Source organism: Schistocerca nitens, chromosome 1 (genome assembly GCF_023898315.1).
Source record: "Schistocerca nitens isolate TAMUIC-IGC-003100 chromosome 1, iqSchNite1.1, whole genome shotgun sequence".
Classification (NCBI taxonomy): domain Eukaryota; kingdom Metazoa; phylum Arthropoda; class Insecta; order Orthoptera; family Acrididae; genus Schistocerca; species Schistocerca nitens.
In genome coordinates, this window is record NC_064614.1 from 1258078715 (window position 1) to 1258104657 (window position 25943).

Sequence of the window (25943 nt, forward strand, 5' to 3'; positions counted from 1 at the left end):
CCTGTTATGAAATATGCTATTCAACATCGCTTCAACCGCACGCGTGCTATGTGCCGGATATCCATCATGTTGGGAGCACATCGCCGTTCTGTCATGCAGTGAAACATCTTGTAGTAACATCGGTAGGACATTACTTAGGAAATCAGCATGCATTGCACCATTTAGATTGCCATCGATAAAATGGGGGCCAATTATCCTTTTCCCCATAATGCCGCACCATACATTAACCCGCCAAGGTCGCTTATGTTCCACTTGTTGCAGCCATCCTGGATTTTCCGTTGCCCAATAGTGCATATAATGCCGGTTTACGTTACCACTGTTGGTGAATGATGCTTCGTCGCTAAATAGAATGCGTGTACAAAATCTGTCATCGTCCTGTAATATCTCTTGTGCCCAGTGGCAGAAATGTACACGACGTTCAAAGTCGTCGGCATGCAATTCCTGTAGCATAGAAATATGGTACGGGTGCAATTGATGTTGATGTATCATTCTCAACACCGACGTTTTTGAGATTCCCGATTCTCGTGCAGTTTGTCTGCTACTGATGTGTGGATCAGCCGCGACAGCGGCTAAAACACCTACCTGGGCATCATCATTTGTTGGAGATCGTGGTTGACGTTTCACATGTGGCTGGACACTTCCTGTTTCCTTAAATAACGTAACTATCCGGCGGACGATCCGGACACTTGGATGATGTCGTCAAGGATACCGAGCAGGGTACATAGCACACGCCCGTTGGGTATTTTGATCACAATAGCCATATATCAACACGATGTCGACCTTTTCCCCAATTGGTAAACGGTCCATTTTAACACCGGTAATGTACCACGAAAAAAATACCGTCCGCACTGGCGGAATGTTACGTGATACTACGTACTTATATATCCCGCGACCGGCCATCCTGATTTAGGTTTTCCGTGATTTCCCTAAATCGCTCCCAGTAAATGCCGGGATGGCTCCTTTGAAAGGGTACGGCCGACTTCCTTCCCCATCCTTCCCTAATCCGATGAGACCGATGACCTCGCTGTCTGGTCTCCTTCTCCAAACAACCCAACCCAACTACGTACTTATACGTCTGTGTCAGGTAATCACGCTGTAACAGCATGCGTTCTCAGAAATGATAAGTTCACATAGGTACATGTATCACATTGGACAACCGAAATAAAATGTTCAAACGTACCTGCGTTCTGTATTTTAATTTAAAAAACCTGCCTGTTACCAACTGTTCGTCTAAAACTGTGAGCCATCTGTTTGTGACTATTACAGCGCCATCTATCACAAAGCGAAAAAAGAGGTCCAACTAAAACATTCATATTTCTTACGTACTACACGAATATTTAATTGATATCCGTTAGACCTACGGCAGCGCCATCTAGCGGGCCAAACATAGCGCCATCTAGTTTCCCCCTTCAAGGTACACGAGTTTCGTTCTTTGTAGTTTTTTCGTTTGATGCTTATTTCGTGAGTTATTTGGCCCGGTCACCGTCAATGGACCACTCTGTATCGTAACACGTATGCTTTGCCGGCGATGGGCGAGGCATGACAGAATCTCTGACCAGAGAGTAGTTTATTGTTAGTTGTTGTTGTCGCGTGTCTGCGCTTGACTGCGCGAGTCGACAGTAGAAGTCAGTCTGTAGTAGTCAGTCGACAGTAGTAGTCGGTCGGCTTTAGTAGCGAGTGGAGGGTTGTAGTCTGTGGGAGTCGGCATGCGTCGGCGGTGTGCTCTACTCGCGACTCTGGTCAGGAGTCTCGACGATGTGTATTGTTGTAGAAGGTAAAGAAGCAGCGTTGCGCATATCTAATAATGTATGTTAAATGTAATTAATTTGTTCAAAAAAATGCCCCAATAATAATTTTTTTATAAAGTAACTCTGTTAAAGAAAAACATTCACTTCAATTTAAAGAACATTTCCAATGGATCATCACTCCTTTCAATAATCCATATATATATATATATATATATATATATATATATATATATATATATATACGCCAGTATTGCACGAAGCTGTGTCGAAGAATGTATAATTAAGAGCAGATATAATTGCAGTTTTATTGAGGTAAGAATTTTTGCTTGTTTTATTCAGAATACAGGGCCGAAGGTCAGCGCTGCTGTCCTTATAAAATTTACCAGACATTATTATTTCTGTTAGGAGGTTACATTTCCTACATGGTTCATTATTTAATCAATATTATTGTGTTGGTCTATGGTCAATTTTCATTCCTTAATTTTTGTAGGGAGGTTACGCTTGGCTCCATTTCTATTTTTTATTTAACATATTTTGCGGGGAGGTTACAGTATACCTACAAACAAGCAAAAAACTAATTACGACGCCTTATTTTTTCGCGTTGCAACTCGACGTTTTATTGCTCCCCTAGTATATTACCATTTCGATGTTTTTCAAGTTTTCAGAAGATTCAATCGCAGTGATAGTTTCCATATTGCAGGAGCATAGTATTTATTTTTATACGTTGTCCTTTCTCGGAAACATAATTGTTTATTTTTTATATTAAATGTTATTCACAGAATTAGGCCTGGAGTTCTTTTCCCTTTATTTGCTTTTCTTTTTGCTTACATGACGTTTTTCTTGGTAAAATATCAGTCGTCTCTTTTCACCCTAGGGAATAGTGACAAGGAGGCTATAAATCAAAGTTGAAATCGTTTTCTAAACTTTAATAATCACTCAGACATAAATATTAATTCATTTCATTTCTTTTTCTTTTACTTTTTCTAATAAAATTTAATATTGCTAGGATCGCAGATATGTATCACACAAATTTGGTGACGTAATGCTGGCGTAGGTCTCACAAGAATCTACATTCATTTTTTCCGATTTCTCACCACTATTTAAAAGGCATGGCGTCCGGATATTTGCTCCGCTCTCCATTCTAAGAGAGGCGAAAAAGTCAGGTTGCCGTTAGATGCGGCGGGAACTCAACTTCCGGGCGGCGTCATATTCGTGCAGCCTCATCAGCAGCAGCAAAATCCCCATAGTTAGTATGTGTTCCCTCATTAATTTCTTGCCACGTCAGTAGAACAATTACATCACTGTATTTGTCTCATATAGATAGCACTTTAAAGTAACATAGTCAGACCAGAAAAAACGTAGTTCATGCCTGGGATTAATGTAGTTGTGGAAATCCATTGGAGTTCCTTTCATAAGCTTCTGCACACTGTCTGTCTAGATAAAGAGAGATTACGCTTTACTTTAAAGAATCAAATGTTATATAAGATGGAAAATCTTTGCTTCTTATTCTGTATGTCAAATTGAGAGATGAGGCTCTGCTTACTGGTTCTATAGTTTTTTACTAATTTCCTCAGTTACTCAAATATGTTCATACTTTTTTTTTGTTTCAGTTACAACGTGTAGACTAACAAAAAGAAAATAGGCAATAGGAAGAAACATGACACTTCCCCATTTCTTTTCCTGCTGACACCACTATGCTACCTCAATTGTTTCGCAGTGTGCGGAATCTATACGTTTATAGCGTGCCACTTGGAACAGCTTCGTTTATGCTTCAAAAGTCCTGGTCTACAACACCACACGCGTCTGGAATTGAATCTGTTTGTCGCTGTGAAAGTAATCAATGGCGTGTGTTCGTAACAAGAGAGAAATTAAGTAAATCTACAAAAACATTGAAATATTAAATCCATATAAAGTGAAATTATATACATATTGTGAAATCTGAATATATCTACTGGACGCAATATGCAGAAGAAAGTAGACAGATGTTAACTCTAGCTCTTACACGTGTTCATGACAGCGCGACATACGACTTAAGCCTGCGCTGTGTGGTTTGCTTATTTATTACTTCTCCGTGAGAACAAATATGGATAACATTCCTGGCAATGTACTGCTCTTGGGTGCAAGAAAATTTGTTGCAAAATTATTCTATCTATTAAATAAGTTAACGCATGGTAATTGTATGTTTCCAGTAGTCACCTTCGTTACTCTAGGTATTTGACAGTGGTAAGCGTTCTGTTTCAGCGATCATATGTGAGTTATTAAAATTTTTACTTAAAATACATATTTGATTAAGAACGTTGGGAGATGTTTGTGCCTGTCTGATCACTACATGAAAACAGATGATCCAGCCGCTCTGAAACACACTAAAGCTTCCCTCCTAAGAACTTTGAAAGCATCCTAGAACTCGTCTCATCGTTAGGTAAACCAGAAGGCTAGTCTCCACTGCCACTAGCTACTGTCGTGTACACTAGTGTAAGAGTTAGAGACTGCCGATAAATTCGTCGCCTATTTTATTACGGAAAACACCCGGAATCAATTTAAGATACAGAATATATTATCAAGTGCTGTGACTACAAAAAGTGGTGTAAACCAAGGAGATACATTATGCTGCCTTATCTTTAATACAGCCTTGGAAATGGTTATATGACATGCGGACGTCCCCATATGGCAGTTTACGCTGTACAAGTCGGATCAGGTGCCAGCATATGCATATGATGTTGGTATGATTACAAGAACGCCAAGAGGAATGAAAAAAAAGCTTTTATAAGTCTTGAAAGAGTTGCCAGAAAGATGAATCTACAGACGAATTAAGGTAATGCTAATCATATGCCTGTAACTAAGAGATATTATCCTAATGAATCCCCATTCGCAGAAACTGGTTGATGTAATTCTGATGTGCGAAATTTTTCTTGGCTTGGAGCAGAAGTAAACTGTAGGAAAAACAATAACTTTGAAATTAGTAAACGAGTACTGCCTGTAAAAAAGCGCTACCACGGCCTCACAAAACATTTGTAAACCAAGCTACTGCTTTATGTTACGAAGTATTAAACGTTAGTACGGCCAGTGCTATCGTGCTAAAACATGGTCACTAACGAAATTCCATGAGTAACAACTGGGCATATTTGAAAGACAGCTCTTGGGACATATTCTTAACGCTAGTGGAAGATTATTGTGTATGGAAGATCAGATTCAACTATGAATTACATGATACATATAAAAACAGACGTTGTCACATAGATCAAGATTAAAAGGCTACCTGCGGTTCTAACTGCGCTCTTCCACCAGCTAGACAACTTTCGTGACCTTTAGCAGCCCGTCGCTCAAGACAAAGATGAGTATGTCTCACTGAATACCTGGAAACTATACGATCTAGTAAAACCAAAAATTGCCAACAAAAACTACAGATATATCCGTACAGTCTGATTTTGAGGAGGATTGGGTTCGCGAAATTTTTTACTTGAGCCATTCCGCTTTAGGATGTTAAAATACTATTTATTGTGCCTGCAGTTTCAACATATGGTCACTGTCAAGCATTCTTAAAGCAACCAACCACCAAGTAAAATACAGTAGACATAATTTAAAATCAGAAAACGTTGAAAAAAAGAAATTTCAAGCCTACTCACTTGGAATGTATACTCATTAACATGAAGCGTCGCATGCTGAAACATATTTCCCAGCCATTGAAATGCAAATACATGTGGTGACGTCATTTTATCGGCTGTTCCATACACCCCGCTAGCAGAAGTTAGAAAGCTGTTCAAATAATAACAGATATGATAAACACCTAAGTCAAAATCTCGTGCAGCAGGCGTGGTAGATGGACCACAATAGCTGCAAATACGCGTACATGAGGCAGGATCCTAGTATAAAGTGTCAATAGGTCTGTAAAATGTGTGAACAGGAATGGAGAAAATGACAAAAGTATTTCTTGGATAAAAACTGAACATTTAGAAATTCTCCATAGAATCAGAAAAGGAATGCAGCTTGATTATTTGGAAGAGATCGAAATTTACAAGGCATCTATAGACTAGCCAGAACTTAAAAATTGTAGAGTCCTAAACTACTGTAGGAACATTTTATAAAATGGTGTGTTTTGACATGGCAGACTATAGCCGTATTAATTCTGACAAAATTTCTACATCTAACTTTTCTCTCCTATATTTATATATTGTTGACATTTTATCACACTCCGATCGCTTGTGCTTGTTTTACGTGTGTTGACGGCTGCTTTCGTCTATACCAGAGATTTCAGGCCGTCATACATGCTTCTATTTAAGGCGTCATCGTTTTGTTATTATTGGTAGTCGTTTCATCTTTTTACCTAGTTTTAACTTACATTCTCAGCATCATTTATTGGTTACTTTTATATGTAATACACATATTAGTCTCTTTCCCCTTTCCTGCGTACGCTTTTACACAAAAATCGATTCTATAAACCAGCACCTTTGTACACTAACGCTCATGCTCTTTGTATGTTTGCATCTTTGCCACTATTGTGAACCGTCCACCAAGCCTGAAGCAAGCGATTTTAGCATCAGATTTCTAACGAGCGCTCGCTTGGGCTATGGAACAACGGATAAATTTACACCACCACACGCATTTCGCTTCACAGTGCTTGGAACTATGTTCCAGCGTGTCAGAAATTTATGTTAGTGAGTGGGTTACATCATACCACGTAAGTAGGTTTGAAATTTTCATTTGTCAGCGTTGGTCCGTTTCGTAATTATGACGTGTATTTTATGTGATGAATGGTTGCTTTCAGAATGCTTCACAATGACTACGTGACGAAATTGGAATCGTAATAAGTAATACCTTATATACTGCCTGCAACTGTAGGGTGGACGCATTATCTGAGCACAGTGGCACGTCTTCGAACTATTGATATATGATGATGGGTCTGGAAACCTCGATTCATTTGTCTTCTGACGGGTCCACGCAGACGTCCACGAATTCCTGCCCAGTGCAACCCCATCTCAGAGAAGCACAAAGTCCTCAATTACCTATCGAATATATTCCATTCTCTGCCTTCCCCTACGCTTATTTAGCCTTTACACCTACATCTAGTACCTTGGAAGTGACCTCCTAATGTCTCAACACATGTACCATCACTCAGTCCCTCAATATAGCTAGTGATTTACATACGTTCTTATCTTCTACGATTCTGCGGAGAACGTAAGCATTCCTTATGAGACCAGCAAATTTTCAACATACTTGTAGAGTACCACACCACAAACTCTTCAGATCTCTTCCCTTTCTCTTTCTTCGCAGTCCACGATTCGATACAAACGCATATTTTCAGATATTTCTTTTTCAGATGAGGCGCTGTTTAATGCTGGCAAACTTCCCTTTGCCAAGAATGCCCTCTTTGCATGTGCTAATATGCTTTTTATGTCCTCCTTGCTTCGGCCATCATGAGTTATTTTGTTTTCAAAGTTTTGGTATTAAGTTTATCGTTAATCTCGTCGCTGCTTTCCTGATTACTTTCTTTTCTTCAGATTATGCTCAATCCATATACCGTACTCATTAGATTCGTCATTTAATTCAACGTCCTGCAACTCTTCCTCAGTTTCAGCAAGGCTAGCAGGTACATCAGTGAATCTTACCGTTCATATCCTTTCATGCTTAATTTTAATCCCACTATTGAATACTTCTCCTATCAATGAATAGACTGATCATCAGCAGCGAAAGCCTTTTTTTACACCGATTTGAATCCCAGACCTAGTTTTTTTTATTTTTTATTATTTTTTTTATTTGGCCTTTGGGTGTGTACTCAATTTAGCAATCGGCAACAAATAGTGACAATGTACACATAATTGAATAAACAAATACATAAATGCATATTTACAAGAATAAAAAGCTTAACTGTTACAGTTTTGCACATAATGTTTTAAAAACTGAATTGAATTGGAAAATAATTACAAGTGTCTTGGCTTACAATTCACACCACTTCTGAAATACACTCCTGGAAATTGCACCTTCCGCCGACCACTGGCGACAACATCGATGTACTGTGGAGACCTCACGCCCCACGTGTTGAGCAATTCGGCGGTACGTCCACCCGGCCTCCCGCATGCCCACTATACGCCCTCGCTCAAAGGCCGTCAACTGCACATACGGTTCACGTCCACGCTGTCGCGGCATGCTACCAGTGTTAAAGACTGCGATGGAGCTCCGTATGCCACGGCAAACTGGCTGACACTGACGGCGGCGGTGCACAAATGGTGCGCAGCTAGCGCCATTCGACGGCCAACACCGCGGTTCCTGGTGTGTCCGCTGTGCCGTGCGTGTGATCATTGCTTGTAGAGCCCTCTCGCAGTGTCCGGAGCAAGTATGGTGGGTCTGACACACCGGTGTCAATGTGTTCTTTTTTCCATTCCCACGAGCGTATCTTCATCAGCAAGACATATTTATAATTTATGTACACCATTAAAACCTACAGATTGTAACCAGTACTCTTGATGAAGTTAACTATCACTTTATATAGACGAACATCTTTAGTACACAAAAGAGGAGAAGCTGATTGAGGAAGATGGTAGCCCATACTCAGCAATGTCTTCAGAAAGACCAACCGTTCACAGTCAAATTTGGGGCACATAAATAAGAATCCCAGACCTTGTCTTCCATTCCCAGACCTTGTCTTCCAAGAATCCCAGACCTTGTCTTCCATTCTTATTGTTCCCTCTTTGTTTCTGTATGTATTCTGGTGGTGGTGGTGGTGGTTAGTGTTTAACGTCCCGTCGACAACGAGGTCATTAGAGACGGAGCGCAAGCTCGGGTTAGGGAAGGATTGGGAAGGAAATCGGCCGTGCCCTTTCAAAGGAACCATCCCGGCATTTGCCTGAAACGATTTAGGGAAATCACGGAAAACCTAAATCAGGATGACCGGAGACGGGATTGAACCGTCGTCCTCCCGAATGCGAGTCCAGTGTGCTAACCACTGCACCACCTCGCTCGGTGTATGTATTCTGTGTTATGCCTCTTTCCCTACAGCTTATTGCTAATTTTTCTTAAAATTTCAAAGATATTACACTATTTCACAAGGTCTAAGCCTTTTTGCAGGTCATCAAAATATTATGAAAGTGTATGTGATCTGCGGCTTTCCCGGCGAATGAGCTATATCAAAGGTTTTCGGGTGTTCAGCCGGATCCGATCGTCGAAGTTCCACGATATTTCGGCGAATAACCGTTCCGCCATCATCAGGTTTTTGCCGAAATATCGCGGACATTCGACGATCGGATCCGGCTGGACACCCGAGAAACTTGGATACTATGAAAGTGCCTTGATTTTTCTTGTGTTGCTTCTGTTGTCAATCGTAACTACAGTATTGCTCTCTGGTGCCTTTGCTTTTCCAAAAGCCGCACTGATCGTCAACTGAAAGATACTCAGTTACTTTTCTGGTCATCTGTATAATATTGTTGTCAGCAACTCGGATGACAGCCCTTAATCTGTTCATGCTGTAACTCTCGGACTCACCTGGTTTTGCTATTTTAGCGATTGTGTGAGTGATGTTGCTCTGAAATTCTAGCTGTATGTCTCATAGATTCTACATACCAACTACAGTTGTTGCTCACGTGCAGTTTGCCGCTGTGGGATCAAATTACGAAGTAATGTTATCTAACCCTCCTATTTTATTCGATCACAAGTGTTTCAAAGCTCTATTCAGCTCTAATAGTTGTTCCCTGTATTTCAAAGATATTACACCATTTCACAAGCTCTAAGCCTTTTTGCAGGTCGTCAAATACTATGAAAGTGTATGTGATCTGAGGCTTTCACGGCGAATGTGCTGTATCCAAGGTTTTCGGGTGTCTAGCCGGATCAGATCGTCGAAGTTCCTCTGTTTCTTCCTCCAGTACGTCATCAGACAATTCTTCCCCCTCATAGAGAACTTCAATGGACTCTTTCCACCTGTTGGCCCACTCATCCTCTCATCTGGAAACCTGCACTATTAACGTTGACGCACATGCCAGTAATTTCAGCGAAGATTCTTTAGCCTGACCTGTATTTATGCCACTACTTCTCAGACTGGCGTCCAAGACTTACGGCCAAGCGAGCAGAAAGCTGTCACCGCTTTCCTTTTCCAGAAGCTTCTCGCATTCGGGAGGACGACGGTTCCAACCGACGTTCGTCCATTCTGGTTTAGGTTTTCCGTGATTTTCCCTAGTCTCTTCAGTGAAATACTGGAATGCTTCCTTTGAAAGGGCACGGCCTGCTCCCTTTTCCATCCTTCCCTAATCCCATGCCACCAATAACCTCGCAATTTGGTCCCATTTCCCCAAATGAAACCAACCAACCAGAGGCTACAAAAGTAGCCGAAGTGACAAAATGGAGTTCTTCTCCCTGTCACTAAGGTGAGATTATTTGCCACATGTCTAGCCCACTGCCTGCGGCATGGGCTGGAATGTTACCGGCGCAGCACAATGTGAGGGTAACACCGCCGCAGTGCTGACCTGGATTACACGATACGTGAGCCTGGCACTGCACTGCTTCTGTTGCCTATACGATGCAAACAGATGTCCTAGTAAAACACGGCCGGGTCGATCGCCCATAAATAACACCCACTACCGCTATGCAGTACGTATCTGCCACCATCGGCAGCCAGTACTGACAACTACTCCACCTCAGTTGGCAACCTGAAGTGAGTCATCCAGCCTCGATTACTACTAGACGCTGCTACCGGCAGCTGAGGGGCTACGTGCTGAGCCTAGTGTTGTTGCTGCAGGGGGGTTGATCGTGATCTTCCAGCTGGAGGCTGCTTGGCTGACTTCTCTCGGCTTCAGGACACCTACCTGTTAGTCCTTATTTTGTAATCCGCGCTCCTGCCATGAGTAAAGCTCAGAATGCTGGCTGGTCGCACATTCGCACTAAAATGACTTGACTGGCTCACTTTGAACTTCGCTGCAGTGGCTTGTCTATCGGGTGTCCGGGTGTGACGAAGCTCACTGCGCTTAACGATGTACTGACATGGCTCCTTTAGTGCTGTCGCCTTTAGGACTTTGCTAGTCTCTGCCATAGCCGCCTCTTGCTGCCGTCTGCTGAGCTAAACAAAAACTACCTCTCAGAGGTAGTGCGCTGAATGAGTCGACGCCGTAACTCAGTTAAATGAACATTGTGCTTATTTGGCGCATATCCATTGCACTACGTGTGCTGCTATATCAAGACTTCATTCTACACGATGTGTGTGTGCTGTTGTGTTGTATGTATGTGGGCATGATGGTGTTTCCCTTAAGCGATGCCATAAGTGGCACGGCAGCCTTTGAAGTTCGAGTCATACCTCGTTGTACGGCGTATTCTTTAGATGTAATCACTGTCTCATTGCGAACGTAAGTTATCATATTTAAAGTGTTGTTTACATACTTGTATCAATCACATGCTACGTCTGTTTTTCTTATAATTATCTGGTTTATCTATTTTCGGTTTTATGTTCCTGATATTATGAGTAGAAATCGGATTACACGCATCATAAGAACCTTAAAATATGGATAAAAATGAGTGAAAAATGCATGAAAAGTGTCGAAATATGCAAGATCAAATAACAAAACAACATGGTAGCTACTGCGTGCATTATATCTCAAGGTCAAACCTGTGCATATCAATTGCAAGGAAGAGCGCCTGCCACGCGGAAGATCGATACATCTCGAACGCTGATATTTTCTGAGTACTTTCTGATAGGGGTTAGGAAGGGGGCCATTTGGGGATTATTTTCTAAAAATTTGCAAAATGGGGACACATACCGTGTTTCACCTGTTGTTCCTTCTTTGCTATTGTTGTCGGTAACAAGCAGGTGCGATGTGAGTGAGTCCCAGAGAAACAATCGATATGTACAGCACCAACTTCGAGATATATCGCACGCAAAGGGACACCCTTAAAAAACTATGTAATATTTTATTTAAAAAGCAACATACAATCATTAATTGATTTTGAACAGAATTAACTTTAAATTAATACTAGTGAACCAAAGCATCATTAATAAATTATTTTACATTTTTCTGCTATCGTAAACATAAACGACCAAGTACTGTTCCAAATGTTTGCTAGTAAGAATGTGTTTTCGATCACTCAAAACATTTTTATAAGTAGAAAATGACCGTTCTACATCAACTGAGGTAAATAGGCAGTTGAATTAGGGTGCTATGTAGCCGCTTATAGTTCCTTGTAAAATTTCACCTGTTCCATTAATAAAACTATCAATTTGGCACAAGGGTTTGCAGCCTGGGTTCTAGTTTGAAATGTTTTCAAACTTTTCTTTAACTTTTCTTGGGAATACCTCTGGCAATGAGGAGTTCACTAGAATTATTTCATTCATTAATTGAGTACATTCATTCAACGCCAAACCTTTACTTTCAAGCTTTTTAATACTCGTAGGTATATGGGAAAAATGAGTGCTAATCACAGCAATGTGTTTTGTAATACCGGAATCATTAAAAGCTTCCTTGCACTTGCAAATTGCTAAAGCCTCTGCACTATCGAAATCGTTTGCTATCCATCTAATGGCCTGGATATGTTCATTGTAAAACAACACATCTTCGACCCACGTGCCCTAACAGGGATGAATGTGTTCGTGCGTTTTCCTGATGCAAGAGCCATGAACTGTCTCGGCAGATTTCAGCTCGTTTACTGTTCACATTTTCTCGCAAACGTCGCAACACGTCCTGATGGTACCATTGATTAACAGATTGTTCCTGTGGCACGATTTAGTGATTAACTAATCCTTCAAAGTGAAAGAAAGCTGTCAGCATGGCTTTGACATTTGACCTGGACTGACATCTGTTTTTGGTCTTGGAGAACCTTTCCCGACCCATTGTGAAGACTGAACATTGGTCTCAACATCCTTACCGTAGACCCACGTCTCAGCAACAGACATGATTCTCTTGTGGAACATCTCGTTCTCATTTGAGCCATCAAAACTCTTCACAGACTGCGAGCTAAAGCTCTTTCTCGTCTTGACACATGAGCCGTGGGACGAACTTGGCGGCAAGACGCTGCATTCCAAGACGCTGTGTCAGGCTTTAACAACATGATCCAACTGAAATGTTACATTCTTCTGCTGTCTCTCGGATAGTCAGTCCTCGATTGTCTACATCTACATCTACATGACTACTCTGCAATTCACATTTAAGTGCTTGGCAGAGGGTTCATCGAACCACAATCATACTCTCTACCATTCCACTCCTGAACAGCGCGCGGGAAAAACGAACACACACAATTTTGTTGCCGTTTCTAACATGAACGTCGTCGGTAGATGTCAAAGTGCGTCGTGAACGAGGGTCATCTGTAACTTCCGTCCGGCCATTTTTAAACCATTTGAACCATTCGTAATATGGAGTACGGCTCAAGCACTCATCACCGTAAGCTTCGTGCGTCATTTGACATGTCTCCGTAAAGGTTTCTCAACTTCACGTAAAGTTTATTGTAAATGCGTAGCTCCTCTAAATCTGTCCTCTTGACATTTTTCGAACTTTGCGACAAAACGTTCTATTTAATACAGCACTGGACAATAACTAATAGTCACACAACAATAAAACTTCCGGCGGTTACACGCAAAACATAGGCGTGTGCTGGGATGTCAACCGCATTTAACTCCAAGACAGCATTGGAGCGTTGTTACGAATGTTCCGGAGTTCTTTGAACAGACCTAATATGAATCCATCTAAAACTTTTTACTGCAAGTTTATTTCATCTTTATATGCCTCTACAGTAGTAAATATTCATGTGAAATCTTTCGTTCAAAACGTGTCAGTTGTTTAATATTTATTAAGGTATAGAATCTACGTCCACTTCATTTTAATAAATATGTGTTACTTGACTGGTGAATTACTCTGAACGATTTCACATCGCTCGTTCTCAACAGTGAACATGTAATACACTAATACAAGTGGTGATTAAACAGTAAAACATCGGACCATTTCTACAAGATTCTTAAAAGAAATGCCTTTTTAACTGAATCAGCAGAATTCGCTTCCAAGCCACTAATGGCAACCAAACACAGTCCATGTATATGCCAACAAAATGTCAGAGGTTTCGTTACTAACAGTTTCGGTGTATGTACTAGCTGTCGGGGTGTTGGCAAGTGTAATCAATATTGTTACTAGTCTTCGAACTCTCAGTCGCTCCAACCACACCGCTAATTAGGGAATCGCACTGTGTGTTATCGGCTTCGGATGGAGACAGTGATTAATGAGGATCTCTGCCACAGCGTCAGAGAGGCATAGCTGATTAGCCGAGCGGCTGCGATAGTGTTCATTACTCTGCTATCCGAACGCACTCAGCAGCCGAATGTCGCTGGGATGAGGACAGGCGCTTGTCACGCTTCACCATTTGAAATTATTCTTCCTTCCGCGAATTCTGAATCGCTAGTGCGTCGCAAAGATATTTTGTACCAAGTGATCGATCACTGGGGTATCATAGTCTTCGATTAAATGAGTAGACGCATGTCCCCCGAGTGATACGTTGGTGGACTATAGGTTCGAGCCAATCCTAGGCCTTCACTCCCGAAAAATCTGTGTACGAGGCTCGTTGAATGACACAAGGTGTACAACCGTTTTCCAGAGTATATTTCGAGCCGGTATTGCACTAGCTGCTAGGGCGGTGTTCTTCGCTCAGATTCCATGATTTTTACCATGCTGACACTAGTGCAGTAACATGCTTTGAAGTTTCTTTCTGGCGGCCACTCTCAAGCAACAAGTCGCAAAATTTTGATGTGGTTGATGCTTGGACTGAACAGTTCGGTGTAATAGTCGTTTGAAGTGTTTTCAGAGTTTGAATGTGCTTTTGCATTTGTTAAATCTCCCACAGCTCTGCTTTTTTTTAATTTATTGGGTTTCGACAAAGCCGGCCGGTGTGGCCGAGCGGTTCTAGGCGCTTCAGTCTGGAACCGCGCGACCTCTACGGTCGCAGGTTCGAATCCTGTCTCGCGCATGGACATGTGTGATGTCCTTAGCTTAGTTAGGTTTAAGTAGTTATAAGTTCTAGTGGAATGATGATCTTAGATGTTAAGTCCCATAGTGCTCAGAGCCATTTGAACCATTTGATTTCGACTATTCATGATAGACACAGGTTTAACCGAGTGAGGTGGCGCAGTGGTTAGCACACTGTACTCACATTCTGGAGGACGACGGTTCAAAACACGAGTCCGGCCATCTTCATTTAGATTTTCCGTGATTTCCCTAAATCTCTTCAGGCAAATGCCGAGATGGTTCCTCTGAAAGGGCGCGGCCGATTTCCTTCCCCATGCTTCCCTAATCCGACGCGACCGATGACCCCGCTGTTGGTCCCCTACTCCCAAACCAACCAGCCAACCGTTAGTTTAAATCACATCCTGGTAGGAAGTTACATAGGTTCAACAAAGAGCTGGTTCGACATGAGAACTAGTAAAGAAGACGAAATTGGAACACAAGATCACTGTGGAACGTCTATAGTTCACTGAGATATTTAGCTTATAATATACGTTGTACAGTATTGGGTTTTCATTCATTCATCCTCCCGCTACGCATTCTGGATAAATGAAATTATCTTTTAAGTTTTTTCAGTATATTATAACGCATCTAGAATTTTCCATTGTTTCATATGTGATGATCGTATATTCCTAGGCTACCATACCTCCTAGACTAGCCCGGACAGTCCCGGTTTTTGAGATTCCATACTTTAATCGCTAAAAACGGAACCCTTACACGATCACTTGGTTGTCCGTCTGTCTGCCTGTCCGACTGTTGATAATTCTTTTTTTTTTTCTTTTTCAGGAACTGGTTGACGTATCAACTTCAAATTTATGTCATATATTGAGGCCTAGGGTCCCCTGACGATGAAAAAAGCAGAAGCTTCTAAGTCGATGTAATTAAAAGGTATTTCCGTTTATGTTACATATTTTGATACTCGCAAACTCGCCGATGGAAATCTACAGGCTACTTCCCGTTCACCTAAAATCATGAAATTTGCCAAGAAGGAAAGTTTTACTTTACAAACAAAGGAAAAAATTGGAAAGTTGTGAATCTGTAACTGTACCCCTAGAAAAATCTTTTTGTCATTGCTGTCTGACTGTCTATGCAATCGTCCGTTGAACCCCGTTTTCTCAGGAACAGATACACGTATCAAGTTGAAATTTATGTCACATACTAAGGTCTGCGCTCACTTGGTGGTGTAGAAAATTTAAGCTTGTAAGCCAGCGTAATCAAAAGGTACGGTCATTTATGTCACGCATTCTGACTCTCGCAAACTCACTCGTCAAACTTATAGGTCTAGAACCGTGAAATTTGGCAACAAACGTAAACAGTAAATGGAAAAATCCTAAGTTATTAATTTGCAGCTGTGTCTCACGGGAGAAATATTTTTCTTATTTGTTATTCAACTTCAAATTTGAAATTCAAACATTGTCGAAAATCTTGGACTACTGGGAGCGATATCTTGCCAGTATCAACGTCTATTAGAGGCAAAAGTCTGTAATATCCTCGATTCCAGGAATGGACGAATGGCCTACGTATGTAATTAAGTTTGCACGGAACCCTGCTCGCGTCGGGTGTTTTCTTTTTTTTCTTAAAAAAATGTCTGGTTTAATATGGATGGTTGAAAAAATGTTCAGGGTTTCAGAACTTTCTGACTGATGTGGATTTTTAAAAATTTTAGACCTGCGTGTTCGACATCGAGTTTTTAAACATTCTCTTACGGCCGTGGCTCTCTCAGTCGACCTTGAACCCTGTGCCAGCGTCGGTGTGGAGGCGTAGCTACCGATTCTGCCGCAACTTTTCACTTGGCAACAGAACTGGGGCGATGAGTCATTGTTGATTGTGTTTTCTTGTGTGAAGTAGCTCGTCTACAGGTTTCATTACTCTATCTTATCGTTTATTAATGGTCAAAAGGAAGCGTGTTTTAACCTGCAACAGGAAAAAAAATTTGCATTGTTTAATGACAGTAAAGATCAACGTGTTCATAGCGCGTCGTGTACTGAAGAATTTTCCGTTCCACATAATGGAATGTGTGATGTTAAGAACCACGTGAAAATCGCTGAACAAAGGAATGGTATTAATGCTGTTGCTTCATCAAACATAAGGGATTTTCGTAAAGCCGAAGACGGAAATAACTGATGTGGAGTGTGCTGTTAAAGAGGCTATATTTCCGTACCACACTGTTAGGCACGAACTCACTTTCAAAACATCAGACTGACCGTAAATTTTCATCTGCTGGAACCAAACCCGAGGCAATTATTATCATGTCTAGTGAAAAATAACTGAATAAACAAAGTTGAGTGTTTCAGTAAACTGTATACATGTTGCAGTCAGCTCCTAATTTCGAGTACGAGCTGTAATCCCTACTCTGCCTTCAGCAGGGTTGTTAGTCAATTAGAGGCGAAATTACAGTCGGCATAAGTCTTTTTTCACAACTGCAATCAGCAGAAACCATTTACTATTTTTTGTATGCCTTACGGCTTGGAAGGTAAGAGACGGCGTGACATATGAGATTGCTTTCCTTCTCCTTCCACGATGAGCTTTGCTCGTCGTGTGCATGTAAACAGTGGCATAAACGTTCACTTTACTGTATATTGTGGATTTTAACAACTGGCAACTATCAGAGGAGTACTACCTACGTAGACATACCAAGTTCTCCAAGGTGCACTTTTTCCTGCGTACATTTTTACTTGTGACCAACATGTTTGTAATTTTATTTTTGATGGACATTTGTGGAATGAGAAATATACTCTCCACTAAAATGTTGACATGACGTGAGCCGTGAACGCGCAACGAAGCATGACGTACAACCAAAAAAAAATTTTTTTCAACGTCTGAAGATGACAGTTGTACCCGTCAAAACCGATAAAAATGATTTTGAACGTGATCTTCGCTATAAAAAAATTCTTTAACGTTGTTATATGTTTAATACTGGGCTCTATTCCGCTGAAATGAATATTCTGAAATTTGATTGGATTTCAGTATCACCACGTGCTTTATCGAGCACTTAGAATATATCTCGCTTAATTCTCAAACATTCACAAATTTCGTTTGGACGTATCAATACCTCCGTAGAGAGTGTATTGTATTTGACATGTTATCAATTCAGATGTACTGCATCTCATTCCCATCCAATAAAATAGCAAAAGCCCCAGTGTGACACTCGTCTGTATGCAGAGAAACGTGTTTTAATGTGTCCCGCGTAAACAAGACGAAGGAGATCGATCGCAATGTGACCGTGCTATTGGTCGACCTCTGACGTTTGCGTCTCTCGACCTTTTCCGGTTCCACTCTGACCCAGTCTTAGTTTGCTGTCCAATTGTTCAGCTGTGCGTTTCTTCCGTTATGAGTAACGCATTCCTTTACCCGCTCCGGCGCGGACGGTGGCAGGTTCACTGCACTATGAGAATTAAGGCATGTGTACGCGGGGTACTATGCAATGTTTCTCATATGATCAAAAATTATTCGGTATTTTATCTCATCTTGTAGCCTAATTCTTCTGTTTCATGCTGAATAACTAATCACTAATCACACGGAAATAGAACTGATTGTCGTGGAAAACAGGATTGGCTATGAGTTTCCATTTGGTGCATACTGGGTCCTGCATTGTCTCTTGTTAAATGTAGCTAACATACTGAATTTTTTTTCAAACTTAGAAAGTGAAATCTATATATATCTGGAATTTTGTGCAAACGGATTGCATGCTGCACAGTCACTTCCGCTCAGTAGTGAAAGTGATACTATGACAGTGGAACATTAATAATATCCCACTTATCTCATTAAAAGTTGGGAATATTACAAATAACATTCTTTTGCGGGTAAACGCAGCTGAAGTAATCGATGTTTCTGAAACCAACCGCTTTCAGCTGTATTTACACATCTATAGTTTCCTGTAAAAGTTCATATACAGCAGAAAGTGGTTTATTTCAGAACAAAAAGTTCGAAATATCAACACGAGTTTTTGGCAAATGACAGCACAAAAAGAGTACTGTATTTTGTCATTCTGTTAACATGCGAAACTTTCTTACCTAGCACGAAATACGACTAAGTACCGATTTTTTTTTAAGAAAATAACGCTCTCAGAAAGATCGGTACCAAAAGACTGGAAAATTGCTGAACTCGCACCAACACGCAAAAAGGGAAGTAGGAGTAATACGTTGAATGAAAGGACCATATCACTAACGTCGATTTGCAGTAGGGTTTTGGAACGTATACTGTATTCGAACATTATAAAGTACCTTGAAGAAAACGATTTATTGACACATAGCACGGATTCAGAAAATATCGTTCTTGTGAAAAACAACTAGCTCTTTATACTCATGGAGTAATGAGTGCTATCAAAAGGGGATGTCAAATTCACTCCATATTTTTAGAAGGCTTTCGACACCGTTCCTCACGAGCGTCTTCTAACCAAACTGCGTGCTTACGGATTATCGCCTCAGTTGTGCGACTGGATTCGTGATTTCCTGTCAGAAAGGTCACAGTTCGTAGTAACAGACGGAAAGTCATCGAGTAAAACAGAAGTAATATCCGGCGTTCCCCAAGGAAGTGTTATAGGCCCTCTATTATTCATGATCTATATTAACGACATAGGAGGCAATCTGAGTAGCCGTCTTAGATTGTTTGCTAATGACGCTGTCATTTACCGTCTTGTAAAGTCATCAGATAATTAAACCCACTTACAAAATGATTTAGATAGGATATCTGTATAGTGCGAAAAGTGGCAATCGACCATGAATAAAGAAAAGTGTGAAGATGTTCACATGAGTACTAAAAGAAATCAGCTAAATTTCGATTACGCGATAAGTCACACAAATCTAAGGGCTGTAAATTCAACTAAATACGAGTACTTAGGGATTACAACCACTAATAAAGTAAATCGGGACGATAATATAGATAATGTAGTGGGCAGAGCAAACTAGAGACTGCGATTCATTGGTAGAACAATAAGAAGGTGCAACAGGTCTACTAAAGAGACTGCTTAAATCACTATTGCCCGCTTTTTTTTTTTTTTTTTTTTTTTTTTTTTTTTTTTTTTTTTTTGGAGCATTGCGGTGTGGGATCCGCATCAGGTTGGGACTGACGGATGACATAAAAAAATGGCATCTCCCTTTGTATTATTGTGAAATAGGGGAGACAGTACCACAGATATGATACGTGAATGTGAGTGGCAATCATTAAAACGAATGCGTTTTTTGTTGCGATAGGATCTTCTCATGAAATTTCAATCACCAGTTTTCTCCTCTAATTGCGAAAACAATCTGTTGACACCCACCTACTAAGGGAGAAATAATAATCACGATCGATTAAGCGAAATCAGAGGTCGCACAGAAAAATGTAAGTGCTCGTTTTTCCCCGCGCGCCGTTCGAGAGAGGAACGTTAGAGAGGCAGCTTGAAGGTGGTTCAGTGTACCCTCTACCAGGCACTTTGTTGTGAATAGCAGAGTAATCACGTAGATGTAGATATAGGACGTTTTACGGTCAAAGAGTAACTGGTGAAATCAAATGGCTCTGAGCACTATGGGACTTAATATCTGAGGTCATCAGTCCCCTGGAACTTAGAACTCCTTAAACCTAACTAACCTAAGGACATCACACATATCCATGCCCGAGGCAGGATTCGAATTTGCGACCGTAGCGGTCTCGTGGTTCCAGCCTGAAGCGCCTAGAACCGCTCGGCCACACCGGCCGGCGCTGGTGAAATCAAATTTGGTATTGGTTTGCAGCACCGTTAGTGAAGATATTACGCGATTATTCACACAATGAGAATTAGCTTCTCCCAAACCCATTGATCAGACTTGTCCTCAGTCGTCTGTTTAGTAATAAACTGTTGGAACTTTCAGCATAGGAATCACACAGCCAACCGCTTGCAAATAACAGTTTGGTACACACCTAGGTTTCGACACCTCTGAGGAATTATTCATCAGAATGAAATGTTAAGAAAGCCTGTAAAACAATAGACAGAGAATTAAGTCAGGTAAAATTATTAACCAAGATGACAACTGTCATGGCATGTGAAGGTTACTTACGTAAAATTACGTTGCGACAAAGCAATGCTCAACGTTTCGAGATATTCTGAAGTAGAATTTAAAATCTCCATCTGATCAAGACATCCTTACAGGTGCCCAAACCTAGTTCAATGTACCAAATAATTATCTGCAGTCGGTTGGCTGTGTGATTCCTATGCAGAGAGTTATATATGGCTGCTGAGAGAGCACCATGTTTAAAATTGCAAACTACAGAAATTAGTTGGTTGGTTGGTTGTTTCGGGGAAGGAGACCATATAGCGAGGTCATCGGTCTCATCGGATTAGGGAAGGACGGGGAAGGAAGTCGGACGTGCCCTTTGAAAGGAACCATCCCGGTATTTGCCTGGAGCGATTTAGGGAAATCACGGAAAACCTAAATCACGATGGCCGGACGCGGGATTGAACCGTCGTCCTCCCGAATGCGAGTCCAGTGTCTAACCACTGCGCCACCTCGCTCGGTCTACAGAAATTACATTTGCATGTTCGTGAAGTGAAGTTTTGTAAACTCACCTGTGTTTAGAAAAAAATAAACAAATGAACAAACCTTGACATGGCAGGAAGAGAGTTGTAGGTATTATTTAAATCTTGCCACTGATGAAAACGCTGTCAAAGAAGAAAGCATAACAAGTCAGGTGAAAATAAATCAGTCCTATAGCAGTTTCAGAGTAATCCAGTAGTCCAATGTATTTCTAATAATAAACTAGTTGAGTTGACATATTATACACTACATGATCAAAAGTATTCGGAAACCTGGCCGAAAATGACTTACAAGTTCGTGATGGCCTCCATCAGTAATGCTGGAATTCAATATGGTGTTGGCCCATCCTAAGCCATGATGCCAGCTTCCATTCTCGAAGGCATACGTTCAGTCAGGTGCTGGAAGGTTTCTCGGGGAATGGCAGCCCGTACTTCACGGAGTGCTCCACTGAGGAGAGGTATCGGTGTCGGTCAGTGAGGTCTGGTACGAAGTCGGCGTTCCAAAACATCCCGTAGGTGTTCTATAGGATTCAGGCCAGTCCATTACAGGGATGTTGTCTTATGACCACTCCGCCACAGGCCGTGCATTCTGAAAAGGTGCTCAATCGTGTTGAAAGATACAATCGCCATCCCCGAATTGCTCTTCAACAGTGGGGCAGAATGAAATGAAACAGATACATCAATGTAGGCCTGTGCTACGATAGTGTCACGTAAAACAACAAGGGTTGCAAGCCCCCTCCATGAAAAACCACACCATAATTTTTACTGTTGGCGCCACACACGCTAGTCCGCAGCTCGTGGTCGTGCGGTAGTGTTCTCGCTTCCCGCGCCCGGGTTCCCGAGATCGATTCCCAGCGGGGTGAGGGATTTTCTCTGCCTCGTGATGACTGGGTGTTGTGTGATGTCCTTAGGTTAGTTAGGTTTAAGTAGTTCTAAGTTCTAGGGGACTGATGACCATAGATGTTAAGTCCCATAGTGCTCAGGGCCATTTCAACCATTTGATCCACACTCGCTAGCAGCTGACGTTCACTGGGCATTCGCCGTACCCACACCCTCCCATAGGCTCGCCACATTGTGTACCGTGATTCGTCACTCCACATACTTCTGATCACGTAGTGTAGGTCTTACTGAGATTTGTTAACCACCACCACCGTTGTTCTTCCCCCTGCTACATCGTTGACACATGTACTGGCCAAGCTATCTTGCTGCAGATAATTTTTTGGTACATTGAATTAGGTTTCGGCACCTGTAAGGTGGAGTACCTGGCAGTAGGTGGCAGTACACTACACGTAATATAAAAAAAGTATGTTTTTGCGTGTGTCTGGATACATTTGATAACATAGTGTAGGTCTGACTAGCATTTTTTAACCAGCACATTGTGTACCGTGATTTGTCACTCCTCATACTTCTGATCACGTAGTGTAGGTCTTACTGAGATTTGTTAACCACCACCACCGTTGTTCCTCCCCCTGCTACATCGTTGACACATGTACTGTCCAAGCTATCTTGCTGCAGATAATTATTTGTTACACTGAACTAGGTTTCGGCACCTGTAAGAATGTCTTGATGTGAAGGAAATTTTAATTTTGGATTTCAGCTTTTCCACTGTTCAAGCGTTCAATATTTACGCTCTTTACACCAAGCGAGGCGCCGTTTGGCATTTATCAGCCTGATGTGTGTGGCTTATGAGCAGCCGCTCGACCATGAAACCCAAGTTTTCTCATCTCCCGCCTAACTGTCACAGTACTTGCAGTGGATCCTAATGCAGTTCGGAATTCCTGTGTGATGGTCTGGATAGACGTCTGCCTATTACACATTACGACCCTATCCAACCGTCGTTGGTCTCTGTCAGTCAACAGACAAGGTCGGCCTGTACGTTTTGGTGTTGTACATGTCCCTTCACGTTCCCACTTCACTACAACATGGGAAGCAGTGGAACTAGGGATGTTTAAATGTGTGGAAATCTCGTGTACACACGTATGACACAAGTTACACCCAGTAACCTGACCACGTTCTTAAGTCTGTGAGTTCTGCGGAGTACCCCATTCTGCTCTCTCACAATGTCTAATGACTAATGAGATCGCTGATATGGAGTACTTGGCAGTGGGTGGCAGCACAGTGCACCTAATATGAAAAACGTTTGTTTGTTTGTATACTTTTGATAAACTAGTGTAGGTCTTACTGGAATTTGTTAACCACCACCACAGTTGTCTTTCCCGCCGCTACACCGTTAGCACAGGTACTGTTCAAGTTATCTTACCCGCTCTCTGATAGCTATATCTGCCCATCTAGTAAAATAGACCGGGGTTAACGAAGACCAAGCAATAGACCAGAACAGAAGCGAGACGTTAAAAACTGCATTTTAGAACTGCCACAACTTGCTTAACACAATACTGAGAATAAATATTAAATTATATTTCGTGAATCAAAAGTCATATTACTTGTAAAATCTTACTTCTCCTGTCTTGTGAGAAGTCGTGTTCGCCTCTGGTCTAGGTGTAGCAAGTTCGTCTATTAATCAATATGTTCCTGAACCCATGTTTGAACTCAACTGCTGTACAAATTCTGAATATCAGTCGACATCTATGGCGCCCGAAGACTCACCGCATGTGGGGTCAACTTCGTTCAGCAGAAAGCAAACAAACAGGCCTCATGAGCGTATAACGTCTTGTCAGTGGGGTGGAAAACTGTATCTAACAGCAGGAAGAATCAGAAATGATCAATCGTGTGAGAATTCAGGAGTCAATGACAAGCACTGGACTAAAGACACAACGTATATCCATAGAACATGTGGCCTGTAATTGCAGAAGTGTCATATCGTTGAATGGGCGAAATATTCCGAATCAGTCTTCTATTTGGTTCTCTGGGAGGAGACTGCTAGGGGGAAGCTAACCATGATAGAAAGATCGAAGAAACCAACGAAAGGGTAACATACTACGAGTCGGAACATGGCAGTGTCAGAAGATGGAAGTTTTGGGAGAAGCTAGAAAATCAGGAAAGGAAAATGCAAAGGCTGAGTCTTGATATCATGGGGCAGAATGAAATGAAACAGATACATTTAAATATTTGTGGTCATACGGACTATGGTATCACTTCATAGCGGGTAATGCAGACTGTAACATAAATCTAAATGCTGAGAGCTGTGACGGCTCGAGGGACATTTTCTAATTATAACGTTGTGTTTACTTACCGGTAAGCTACTGAAGAGAATCTGTTTGGTAGAGCACATCTGTATAAGTGTAACATTGTGAGACAGAAGAAAAGCAGAAACTCTCAGTTGTGAATAGCTTCAATTACCGTTTCCGCCTGCGAGAGCGCATCATTGTAAATAGGATCGTTAGCTTGTTAGCGTTCCGTGATTTTTAAGAAACTTGTGTATTCCGTGACTTTACTAATGGATTTTCTCTGATAGTAGACTTGACTACGGAAGGACGTATTTTCAAAGAAAGTGTACTTCTATTGTTAAAAAAGAAACGGCATCCGCCATTGCTGCGAGATATCAGAAAATATCAATTTTTGTCAATATGCACTCTTTAAGAAAGTGAATATATACTGTTATAATTGAGCCCTGAGAAGAACTTTTTTATGAAATAATAATTGTTATCTTAAAAGGTAAAATTTTTCTCATATCTGAAGTGAATGTTATGCTCATCTTTCCTCTCCTAGTAGTTACTATACAAACTGCAAGCAAGCAAAAGGCTTCAGATTTTGAATGCTGGGCAGTATTGTGCGATCCCTGATTAATAACACGGTCCTTTGGAACGAAGAGATTCTGTTTTCTGAAAAGCGAAAGTTTGTGCGACTTGCCCTGCCGACACAGACTATTGTAGTTGCCCAGAATCGTATCCGTCTGACTTGCTCTTCAATAACGTCAAGAATTTTTCAGAGCTACATAACGACGCAGATCTTGAAAAGGTGTTTCTTACGCTGGTTGCTAGGAACTTTACGCTTGGGTGATCTCGATCGCACTCCAGAGACCCGGCCCATTATTGCAAAATTAATAACGTTTTTAGCCAAGAAGACAGTAATTAAGATCCATGGCACTAAATACTTATATTTGACGAAAAGGTCAATTTTCAATTTTCATATTCAAAAGTAGCACCAAAGGACAGATTTATTTAAATCATTTAATATTACGAGGACCTTTTAAGAGTAGGAAACTGTAGTTACAATTAATTTTGCAGTGGTAAGTTTCGAGGCTGCCTCTCCGTTTGTTCTCTTTGCTCTTGTCGGGCATACATAATAATTTTTCTAGTGGCCAGGGAAAGGTCATTAGAGAACATAGAACACTGACAAGGGCTTCAAAACATTTTATAACGAGATTTGCTTATTTTGTCTGTAGGAAAATAGGACAGAGAATAGGTTAGTGTAAAAAATTTCGTATTAGCGTAGTTCTCTTCAGGATCGACAGAAAACCATAGCCAACAACAATAGTTGAGGTATAAATGCCGACATGACAAGCAAACTATGAAGAAGTAGGGTGAGGATACTGAATGGCTAGTTCGGTATGTAAATGGATACGAAGGATACGATAATATAATAACTGGGTGGGGCGGAGGGGGGGATGCAACGTGACAGTAGGGAAAGGGGGAGAAGAAGATGTTATGGAAAAATTTGGACTTTGTAGCAGCAATGATAGGGGAGACTAATTGTTTGACTTGTGCAATAAGTTTCAGCTAATAATAGTTCATGTTTAGAAAGTATACTAGGAAAAGGTCTGGAGACACGGAAACACTCCATTCGGATTACATCATG

The 25943-nt window shown here is 41.3% G+C and overlaps 1 non-coding gene across 1 annotated transcript; it reads right to left on the bottom strand.

Annotated features, from left to right (window-relative positions):
* Positions 1–8627: 8627 nt before the first annotated feature.
* Positions 8628–8701, bottom strand: Trnaa-cgc (transfer RNA alanine (anticodon CGC)). The gene has a single exon. It is a non-coding gene; the product is annotated as a tRNA-Ala (tRNA).
* Between the last annotated feature and the right edge of the window lie 17242 nt (positions 8702–25943).